This window comes from Ceratotherium simum, chromosome 2, assembly GCF_057802395.1.
Source record: "Ceratotherium simum simum isolate JZ-2026a chromosome 2, ASM5780239v1, whole genome shotgun sequence".
In the NCBI taxonomy this organism is placed as follows: domain Eukaryota; kingdom Metazoa; phylum Chordata; class Mammalia; order Perissodactyla; family Rhinocerotidae; genus Ceratotherium; species Ceratotherium simum.
This window is the reverse complement of record NC_141901.1, coordinates 68,515,400-68,524,875: the sequence shown is the minus strand read 5'-3', so window position 1 is coordinate 68,524,875 and position 9,476 is coordinate 68,515,400. Positions and strand designations below refer to the sequence as shown.

The 9,476-nt window shown below is 36.9% G+C and overlaps 1 pseudogene; it reads left to right on the top strand.

Annotated features, from left to right (window-relative positions):
• Positions 1-1,069: 1,069 nt before the first annotated feature.
• On the top strand, positions 1,070-3,155 carry LOC101389075 (bifunctional 3'-phosphoadenosine 5'-phosphosulfate synthase 1 pseudogene; annotated as a pseudogene).
• Positions 3,156-9,476: the final 6,321 nt, after the last annotated feature.

Sequence of the window (9,476 nt, the reverse complement as noted above, 5' to 3'; positions counted from 1 at the left end):
CACGGTAGTAGCTGATTTAACCACATTGAAAGTTCTTTGGCATTATCAACTAAAGCTGAGCAGACATAAACCCCATATCCCAGCAGATCACTCCTATGTATAACCCAACATAACCGCATGTTTATGTGCAACAAGATATATATTCAAGAACATTAACAGCTGTAATTTTCATAATATTCCAAAAACAATAAAAAACCAAATTTCACCAAATACATAAATTATGGTATATTCATTCAGTGGAATAGCATACAGCAAGGAAATGAACAAACTACAAGCACCGAGATGAATTTTTCAAACATAAAATTGAGCAAGAAAAGACAGATAAGAATACAGTTTGCATGATTCCATTTGTGTGAAATTCGGAAAACATTTAAAACTAAACTACAGTGTTTAGGAATACAGGCTTAAGGAAGTGTTTAGCCTATAAGGCATGATAATGATTACCTTTAAAGGATAGTGATTAAAAGCCCAGGTAGAAAGGTGAAGCAAACTACCAAACTTACAGAAAGAACAAGTACTACAAGGAAATACTGTAAACAACTGTATGCCAACAAATTAGATAATTTAGAGGAAATGGACCAATTCCTAGAAACACAAATTACTGAAGCTGACTCAAGAAGAAATAAAAAATTTGAGTAGACCTATAACAAAGAGATTTAATTCATAGTTCAAAAACATCCCATAAAGCAAAGCCCAGAACCAGATGCCTTCACTGGTGAGGAAGTTCCATCAAACATTCAAACATGAATTAGTACCAATCCTTCACAAACTTTTCCAAAACACAGAGGAAGAGGGAACATTTTCCAACCAGTCTATGAGGCGAGTATTACCTGATACCAAAAGACATCACAAGACAAAAAAAAAACCAACCCACATACCTCTGCACCAGCCCATTTCTGACGCCTGGCGGACAGTCTGAGCAGTCAGAGTCACAAGCACTACGTCCGCGTGGGCCAACCCAAAGGGAGGAGGCCCCGCCTTCCAGCCCCGCCCAGCCCCTGCTAGCCTCCCCTCCTTCTGCTACCCTCTGGCTGTTGGGAACCCCAGCACCCATGCGCACTCTGAAGACATGGAGGTCCCCAGGGGCCTGTGCGAGAAAGTCAAGCTGAGCAATAACGTGCAGAACTGCGGGATGCAGAGATCAACTGTCAGTTGTCAGGCTCAACATGTCGGCAAGAACAAGAGAGGTCAGGCAGTGGGGACCAGGAAGGCTTTCATGGTTGCCGTTTGGCTGACAGGCATATCTGGAGCAGGGAAGACCACGGTGAGCACGGCTTTGGAAGAGTACTTGGTTTGCCATGATAGTTCATGCTCCACTTTGGATGGTGATAACTTTCATCAAGGTCTCAATAAAAAATCTTGGTTTTAGTCCTGAAGACAGAGGAGAGAATTTCGACGCATTGCAGAAGTTGCTAAACTGTTTGCGGATGCTGGCTTAGCGTGCATCACGAGTTTTATACCAGGATCTCAGCAATGCAAGGCAAATTCATGAGGGTGCAAACTGACCTTCTTCTAAACTATTTGTTGATGCTTCTCTGCATATTTGTGAACAGAGAGATGTGAAAGGACTCTACAAAACAGCACAGGCTGGGCCAGCCCCGTGGCTTAGTGGTTAAGTGCGCCGCGCTCTGCTGCTGGCAGCCAGGCGGATCCTGGGTGCGCACCTACACACTGCTTCTCCAGCTATGCTGAGGGTGCGTCCCACATACAGCAACTAGAAGGATAAAATTCGGGGGAAAAAAAATAAATAAAATTATGATCACCTTCAATTCTAAAAAAAAGAAAGCACGGGCTGGAGAAATTAAAGATTTCACTGGGCTTGATTCTGAATATAAAAAACCAGAGACCTCTGAATTGGTGCTGAGAACAGACTCCTGTGATAAAAATAACTGTGTTCGGCAAGTTGTGGAACTTCTACGGGAAGGGGATATTGTACCTGTGAATGTCTCTTGCGAAGTAAAAGAACTGTATGTGCCAGGAAATAAGCTTCATTTGGCAAAAAGAGATGCAGAATCATTACTGGCATTGAAAATTAATAAGTAGACATGCAGTGGGTACAGATTTTGGCAGAACGTTGGGCAACCACACTGAATGACTTTATGAGAAAGAAGTACTTACAGTGCCTTCATTTCGATTGTCTTCTGGATAGGGGTGTCATTGACTTGTCAGTGCCTATAGTTCTGATAGCTATTCATGAAGATAAAGAGAGGCTGGATGGCTAGACAGCATTTGCTCTGATGTAGGAGGACCACTGTGTGGCTATTCTTCACAATCCAGAGTACTCTGAGCACAAGAAGGAGGAGTGCTGTGCCAGACAGTGGGAAACAACCTGCAAAAACCACCCATACATCAAGGTGGCTGTGGAACAAGGAGATTGGCTGATTGGAGGAGATCTTCAAGTCTTGGACTGAATTTATTGGAATCATGATCTTGATCAGTATCCCTTTACTCCTACTGAGCTAAAGCAGATGTTTAAAGATATGAACGCTGATGCTATCTTTGCATTTCAATTCCATAAACCAATGCACAATAGACGTGCTCTATTAATTGAGGATACCCATTAGCAACTTCTAGAGAGGGGCTACTGGTGCCTTGTCCTTCTCCTTCACCCTCTTGATGGCTAAACAAAGGATTGTGATGTTCCTTTGATGTAGCTTATGAAGCAGCATGCTGCAGTGCTGGAGGGAGGAGTTCTGAATCCTGAAATAACAGTGGTGACCATCTTCTCATCTCCCATGACATATGCTGGACCAACTGAGGTCCAGTGGCATTGCAGAGCACAGACAGTTGCAGGAGCCAATTTTTACATTACTGGGTGCGACTCTGCTGGCATGCCTCATCCAGAAACAGGGAAGGATCTTTATGAGTCAACTCATGACACCAAAGTGCTGATAATGGCCCCTGGCCTAATCATCTTGGAAATAGTTGCAACTTACAACAAGAAAAAGAAGCATATGGACTACTATGACTCTGAACACCAAGAAGACTTTGAATTTATTTCAAGTACACAAATGTGCAAACTTGCCTGAGAAGGCCAAAAACCTCCTGAAGCTTTCGTGGCTCCCAAGGCCTAGGCTGTGCTGATGGAATACTATAAATTCGTTATGGAATACTATAAATACTATAAATTTCTTCGAGAAAGCTTAAGCTGTTAACCCAGTCATTCCACCTTTGACACTTCATTGAGTAACAATAGGAGACCACATAATTACTGTTGCCGTTTCCTTGTGGCGGTGTCTGTCTGGACAACGCTTCCTAAAAACACACCATTTTCCTTAACTAGCATCAGTTTTTGTCTGCCTTATGGGATGTGTTTTGAACTAGTGTAACACACTGCTGGTTTCAATGTATATTTTCCACTTGTTATAGTTAATATTCCTACAATACAATTTTAAAATCTTGTCTTTTTATATTATATTTATTTTTCTGTCTCATAATTTTTTCAAGCTGTTATATTAGTTGTAACCAATAGTATACACATTGAATCTCACTTTTCATCCCTTGAAAAAAGAAAAAATATCCCCTAATCAATAAACTTGGCTAGACTTTGTTTTGGGAATTTTACAAGACGTCTGTAGCAATTAGGTTTTTTTGACAATGAAAATATAAACTGTTTTCTTCCTTCTTTCCAAGCAGCTATTGATCTCTCAGCTGTTTTAAACTAAAGTATTCTTATGATCTGTGTAAGCCCTGAATGAACTTATTTTATGCAATAAAATTAAACTCTTTGGCTTCGTAAAAAAAAAAAAAAAAAGGAAGAAAGAAAGAAAACCAAAAATCAATATCCCCTAGAATATAGATCTAAAAATCTTCAACAAAATACTAGCAAACTGAATACAACAATAAATAAAAAGAATTATACACTATGATCAAGTAGAATTTATCCTAGGAATGCAAGGTTGGTTTAACATCAAAATCAAACAACCATCTTAACAGAAGCTGAAAAACTATTAAATAAAATATAACATCCTTTCGTCGCAAAAATGTTTAACAAACTATAAATAGAAAGGACCTTCCTCAACTTGATAAAGAGCATTGATGATTTTACCCACAGCTAACATCATATTTAATGGTGAAAGACTGAACACTTTTCCCTTGAAATCAGGAACAAGACAAGGATGTCTGTTCTTGCCACTTCTATTTAACACGGTATTGGAGATTCTAGCCAAGGCAATTAGCTAGAAAAAGAAGTAAAATCATACAGATTGGAAAGGAAGAAGTAAAGCTATTTCTATCCACAGATGACATGAACTTGTATATAGAAAACCTTAAGGAATTCACAGACACACACACACACCTTCTAGAACTAATAAACAAATTTAAAAAGGATACAGAATACTAAATAAATATACAAAAATCAATTGTATTTCTATACACTAACAAGGAACAATTTTCAAATAAAATTAAGAAAACAAATCCATTTACAATAAAACCAAAGAAAATAAATTATTAGGTATAAATTCTTTAAAAGTGCAAGACTTGTACACTGAAAACTACAAAGCATTGTTGAAAGAATTATAAAAACATCTAAATTAATGGAAAGACATCCTATGTTCATCAATCAGAAGATTTAATATCAAGATGCCAATACTCCCCAAACTGATCTACAGATTCAATGTAATCCCTATCAAAATACCATCTGGCTTGTGTACAGAAATTGATAAACTCATCCTAAAATTTAACTGGAAAGTCAAGGGTCCCAAAATTGGCAAAATAATCTTGAAAAAAAGAATGAAGTTGAACAACTCACACTTCCTGATTTTAAAACTTACCAGAAAGTTATAGTAATCAAGACACTGTGGCACTGACAAAAGAATAGACCAATAGAACAATACCACAAATATGAGACTCCAGAACTAAAGCCTTACACTTATAGTCAGTTGATTTTTGACAAGTTTGCCAAGGCAATTGAATGGAGAAAGAGAAATCTTTTCAACAAATTGTGCTAGCACTACTGGATACCTACGTGCAAAAGAACAAAGTTGGTCCTCCATCTCACATCATACACAAAAATTAACTCAAAATGGATCATAGACCTAAATGTAAGAGTTAAAACTATAAAACTCTTAGAAGAAAACATACGAGTATGTCTTTGTGACCTTGGGTTAGGCAATGGTTTCTTAGATATCATCCCAAACACACAAGCAGCAAAAGAAAGAGTAGATAAATTGTATACAACAAAACTTAAAACTTTTCTTCTGCTAATGATACCATCAATAAAGTGAAAAGATAGCACACAGAATGGGAGGAAATGTTTGTAAATCATGTAACTAATAAGATACTTGTAACTCTTATTAGTTGTATCAAAATAAAAAGACAAGGCAATTAAGAAACAGGCAAAGGATCTGAATAAACATTTCTCCAAGGAAGATATTCAAATGACCAATAAGTGCATGAAAAGATGTTTGACTTCATTAGTCATTAGAGAAATGCAAACTAAAACCATAATGAGATGCCACTTCACACCCACCAGATGGCTAGAATCAAAAAAAACAGATAATGACAAGTGTTGGGGCAGATGTAGAGGAATTGGAACCCTCCTACATTGCTGGTGGTAGTGTCCAGCCACTTTAGAAAACAGTTTTGTAGTTTCTCAAAATGTTAAATGTAGAGTTACCAATATGATCCAGTAATTTCACTTCCAGGAGTAAACCCAAGAGAAATGAAAACATACAGCCACACAAAAAACTTGTACATGAATGTTTATAGCAGCATTATTCATAATCACTGAAAGAGGGAAACAATCCAAATGTCCAGCAACCAAGAGATGGATAAACAAAATGTGGCATATCCATAAAATATAGTATTAAATAATACTATATTTTAGTATTTCATGGCCAAATGGCCATGGTAAAATGAAGTACTGAGACATGCTACAATATGAGTGAAACTTGAAACCATTGCTAATTGAAAGAAGCCAGTTACAAAGACCACATATTACATAATTTCATCTACATGTAATGTTCAGAATAGACAAATCTACAGAGACAGAAAGTAGATTAATGTCTACCCAAGATGGGAGTGAGAAAGTAAGGAGATCATAGGGGCAAATAGGGAGTGACTGTTAATGAGTACAGGGTTTCTTTTGGGGGAATAAAAAATATTCTAAAATGACATTGTGGTGATTGATAGAACTCTGTTAATATACTAAAAAATCTTAAATTTTACACTTTAAATAGGTTAATTTGATGGTATTTAAATCGTATCAATAAAGGTGTTAAATATTGTATACAAAATTTCAGGGAACTCAGTGACTAGGAGTTTGTGGATTTCAGGGGGAAAATATAGAAATAAGTGAGAGAAGCAACATGTGTAAATATCCTGAGACGCAAGAGAGTTTGGGATAGTTTAAAAATAACCAGATCAGAATCTATTAGGCCATGGAAAGAAGTTGTAATAGTCTTTCAAAAAACAGGAATCTATTAAAAGTTTTTAAAATTGTCACTGGCTACAGTGTGGAAAATGGGTTAGAGATTAGAAAGAGTGAAAATTAGAATAGAAAGTCTTGCAATAGACAAGACTCAAGAGGATGAGAGTTGAACTGGTGTACTGGCAGTAGTGACGTAGAAATGGATTCATTTGAAAATGATTTTAGAGGTAGAAAGCACAGAGCTTGGTAATGTATTGGATGTTGCTTAAAGATAAGGGAAAGGTAAAAAAAAATGACTCTGAGTTTTCTGGTTAGTGTAACAAGATGGATGGTTGACTCAATACCAAGAAAGAGAACACTGGAGGAGATGCAGTTTGTGGGAGAAGGTTTAGAGAAAGAAGATCCTGGTATACAAGTAGACCTATTGAATTTAAGTACTGAAATTCAAGGAGACATGCCCAGAGACACAACATGAGTGTGTGCAAGAGAGAGAGAGAGAGAGAACGAGAGACAGACAGATAGACAGAGACAGATAGAGAGAGAGACTTGAGGTCCCATTAAGTAAGGTGAAAAGGACTTTTTTCCATAGCAGTTTGGTTTCATTTCCACAAATTTTTCAATAATTCCCATTCTCTAATTTGTATCTTTGTGCTCCTTGAAACCAAATAATCTTTGAAGAAGAATCAAGATATTTGTCCCTCTTCCATCTCTCAAAGTCAAAATACCCATGCAGCACTTGTAATAGAAATGTTTCAGTAACAAGTGACAAAACATAAAAAGTAAAATAAAATAAAAAGCTCTAAACTCAAAATGACTCAACAATAAAGGGGATATTGACTTATGTAACTGAAAAGTCAGAATGAGGCTTGATCTCACACCTCAAATGGGATCTCTGAGGATCTTCCTTCTCATGTCCTCTCTACTCTGCTTCTCTGTTGGTTGCATCCCTGTGCTGCCCTGATAGCCCTCTGGGAGTTCCAGATTCTTCTGGTAATTTCAGCAAAACTTTTGCAGCAATTCCAGATGTTGTTTCCTCACAGGACAACACCTAGGGAAGTGAGAGTCCCATATGGTAGTTGCCTACATGCCCTGGAAATCAGTTTCTTTCACCTGCCTAGATGGGAACCCATGTCCTTCTCTGATCCACTGTGACAAGGTTACAATACTCAGATTGGATTTTAGACAACAAAGACCCACCCCTGAAGCAGGGCATGCATTCTATCTCACCCAAACTGCGTGGCTGAGGAAATGGAGGGAGCGAATTTCCTCCCCAAATATAAAGACACTCTCGGTAAAAAAAAAAAAAATTTTTAAGTGAGGAGAGGAAGAGAAAAAGTACCAGGAAGGCAACAAAACATATCCTTCAAAATGGTTTCCAAGCACTATTCTATAACATGGTATCAAAATCATCCTACATAGACCAGAAATCTTAAAAATTATTTTGGATTACTTTTCATCTTTGAATCAACAAAAAAATTAATAGCAGAATAAAGTCTTCTAGGCAAAGAAAAAAAAAATGGTATTTTTAGTTCTCCATACTGGATGATGGAGCAAAGACTTGAAATTGTGGTGATGAATGCTCCCATGCAAAGTCAGTGCACTGAATATATTGTCTATTCCCATCTTTCATTCAAATTCTCTGCATATATTAGTAAGGGTCACTCAGAAGCACCTACGCTAATCAAAAAAGAAAAACTATGGTGTTATATGCTGCAAACAGCCTCTATTCCTAGATGAATAAAGAACATTTAAGGTTGCTTGTCTTTCTGTGTGTAGTTGATATTCTGCAGGTATTTTAAGGGAATAGGGTTCCTAAGACAGCTACAGAAAAATATTAGTGAAAATACAGTGATGCATCATATTAGTCTATGAAAAGACATGTAGCTTTTGCATTTTTAAAGTGGAGAATATTTAAAGCTACCTCCAAGTAAGTACATTAATGAAATTGCTTTGTTACTTAAAATAAAGGGGAAGGGCCGGCCGGTGGCTTGGCAGTTAAGTGCGCACGCTCGGCTACTGGTGGCCCGGGTTCAGATCCCCAGGCGCGCACCGATGCACTGCTTCTCCCGCCATGCTGAGGCCGCATCCCACATACAGCAACTAGAGGGATGTGCAACTATGACATACAACTATCTACTGGGGCTTTGGGGAAGCAAAAAAAAAGGAGGAGGATTGGCAATAGATGTTAGCTCAGAGCCCGTCTTCCTCAGCAAAAAGAGGAGGATTAGCACGGATGTTAGCTCAGGGCGGATCTCCCTCACAAAAAAATAAATAAATAAATAAAGGGGAAAAGGAATACAATCATGAATTGCACCCTTATCTTCTTTTGTATCTTCAAATGTACAAAGTATTTGCACCTGCCTCCTATGTGCAGTCAAATGAACAGTAAATCCTTTTGTAATACCACAGACTACATAAAAATAGGTCTTACTTTTAAATCGTATTACAGTCAAGTTTGTCATTAACAATTACATGGAAATATACAGTTACCATGTTTTTCTTGGCAAAAGTATGATATAAAAAGCATTATATGCCAATCTTCAAATTTGTCTTTATAAGTAAGATACTGAATCAAAGAGGATTAAGAGTAATGTACATCTCTACAACTATTCTCTAATACTCCACTCCAAATCTAGAATTTGATATAAGAATATTTTAGTTCACATTTGTATGATTTATTCAATAAATTTTATTTTTTAAAATAGGCTCATTTAAAACACAAATTTTATTATTCTTTTAAAAGTTAAAACTAAATGCTACAACTCTTTTCCCCCTATTAGTTGAATGCATATTTCAGACTCATTTTCGCCATGCTTTAATGGAAAAAATATAATACCTGAGGTTTGAAGAATTTCACCTATTTAAACTCTGTTTTAAAATTACTTGGCTTGAGCTATGAAATGTTATTCTTTGAACAATAGTATTCCACTCAAGGTAAAAACAAATGTGATCTGCCAAGGCTCCGTATACATAACATAGAAAAACCAGTTCAGGAAAAAAATAATAATAATAAAATTATTACATTAGTGAAAATTGTTAGGCAATCCTAAAGTTTGAGTTCATATTACCAAGTAAACAGATGGTTGACTAAAATTTACACATTTCT